At 40.8% G+C, this 2,321-nt stretch overlaps 1 non-coding gene across 1 annotated transcript; it reads left to right on the top strand.

Annotated features, from left to right (window-relative positions):
• Nucleotides 1-1,926: 1,926 nt before the first annotated feature.
• On the top strand, nt 1,927-2,033 carry LOC118895091. The gene has a single exon (XR_005019864.1). It is a non-coding gene; the product is annotated as a U6 spliceosomal RNA (small nuclear RNA).
• The last annotated feature ends 288 nt before the right edge of the window (nt 2,034-2,321 follow it).

Genomic DNA, 2,321 nt, shown 5'->3' with positions numbered 1-2,321 from the left:
AAATTGGGTCATTTGCAGAGACATGTATGGATCTAGAGACTGTGATACAGAGTGAAGTAAGTCAGAAGGAGAAAAACAAATATCATATATTAACGCATATATGTGGAACTTAGAAAAATGGTACAGATGAACCAGTTTGCAGGACAGAAATAGAAGACACAGATGTAGAGAACAAATGTATGGACACCAAGGGGGGAAAGTGGCGGAGGGGTGGTGGTGTGATGAATTGGGTGATTGGGATTGACATGTATACACTGATGTGTATAAAATAGATAACTGATAAGAACCTGCTGTATAAAAAATAAAATTCAAAAAAAAAATAAAATAAAATAAAATTCAAAAAAAATGTTAATGGCCAATCGAGGGTGTATGCTCCAGGTTTTTTCACTACATCATTGGAAAAGCAAAAGCTTGTTTTCTAGAACTGTAGCATAAACCCATCCCTAAAGCAGGGTGCTGGTCACGGTGACTGTCTTGCAAGTGATGGATGGCAGTGGTGTTTGGGAGCTACGCTGGTGTTATTTGTTTTGAAAGTGCTCAGACAAGCCGAATTTCACAACCATTAGGAGTATTGGGTTGTTACAATAAATATCAATAAGAGATACAACTGCTTCAGGGAACCAGTGGATTTTAGAAGAAGTGGCTTTATGCCTGCGTATTGTATGTCAGGTTGCCTCAAAATGATAAATTATTTACCAGTGAGAGAGGTGAATTAATTCTGTAGTAAAAGGGAGCTTCATTTGTTACCCAGTCAGAAGGAAACTGGAAATATCAAACTGTAACTATATCAAGAGTTTGTTTCTTTTAGATACCTTATTTTTCTTCCCAAAGTATTGGCCGCTATTTGACCTCTGCCAGACAGTTCTACCAATTTAGGGAACATTTACATTTTCCAATTCCTTTCCGTCTGTTTTCAATCTCAGTCCTCAATGTACTGAATTCCGTAACAAACTTAATTAGAATTACTTTACTAGAGGCATTAGAGCCAGTTAAATTAAAGATTCAAGTCGTCAGTTGTACTAACCATACATCAGGTGTTCACTTGGGGCTAGGGGATACCATATGAGATAGTACAGACGTGGAATAAATACATCCATTATTTCAGAAAGCTCATTGGATGGCCTTGTCTTCATCCACCTGGCCAAAGGGGAAAGCAAGTGAGCAGGAGGCAGGCTTTCTTTTAAAAAGTCTTGACCTGGACGTGGCACACATCACTTCTGCTTACTTTGGTCGGTGGAAATAAGTCTTTTGGACTCCCACACACTGGGGCCTGGTGTCTTAGTCCATTCAGGCTGCTGTAACAAAAATGCCAGAGATTGGGTGGCTTATAGAACAAACATTTGTTTCTCACAATTGTGGAGTCTGAGAAGTTCAAGATTAAGGGGCCAGCAGATCCCATGTCTGGTGAGGGCTCGCTTCTGGCTTCAAAGATAGCTGTTTTCTCACTGTATTCCTCACATGTTGGAAGGGGAGAGAGAGCTCTCTGGGGTCTCTTTTATAAGGGCAGTAATGCCATTCATGAGAGCTCTGTCCCCATCACCTAATCACCTCCCAAAGGCTCCACCTCCAAATACCATTACTTTGGGGATTAGGTTTCAACATATGAGTTTCGGGGGGACATCAATATTCAGTCTATAGCACCTGAGTAGCTACAGTCCTATACTATGGAAAAGAAAGACTGAATTTTACCAGGCCATAGCCATTGCCACCTCACTAGACAAATTTAATAATGCAAATCCGGCCCAGAGGAAAAGCCTTTGGAAATAGGCTTGGATTCAAGTCCTTCTTCTGCCACTTCCAGACTGTTTGACATTGGGCAAGGAGGAAGCCCTGACTCAGCTTCATCATTCTTAAACGGCAACAATGATAATACCTAATTCCTGGAACCTTCATCAGGATTAAATATTAAAATTATATCATGTAGACGTGCTCGCTTCGGCAGCACATATACTAAAACTGGAACAATACAGAGAAGATTAGCATCGCCCCTGTGCAAGAATGACATGCAAATTCGTGAAGTGTTCCATATTTAAAAAAAAAATTATGTAGAAATGCAAATGTACTTTAAAGTTCAAAAGTGTACACACGTGTGATAGATTGTCTCATGGACCACAGTTCTTCATCTGACCCTGCAGCCTTGCCTTTTGCTATGTAGCTTTGCAGTATAGTTTCCTGCCCCTTGAATCTGGGTTGACCTTGTGAATTGTTTTGGCCAGTGGGATGTAGTGAGAGTGTCACTGTGCCAGTCCTGAGTCCAGGTTTTGAGAAACCTTGTAGGTTTCTGCCATCATGAGAAAAACCTGCCTAGGGTAGCCTCCTGG

The sequence above is a fragment of the Balaenoptera musculus genome, chromosome 4, assembly GCF_009873245.2.
Source record: "Balaenoptera musculus isolate JJ_BM4_2016_0621 chromosome 4, mBalMus1.pri.v3, whole genome shotgun sequence".
In the NCBI taxonomy this organism is placed as follows: Eukaryota; Metazoa; Chordata; class Mammalia; order Artiodactyla; family Balaenopteridae; genus Balaenoptera; species Balaenoptera musculus.
Note: the sequence above shows the minus strand (reverse complement) of the source record. Positions and strands in the feature narration are given on the sequence as shown.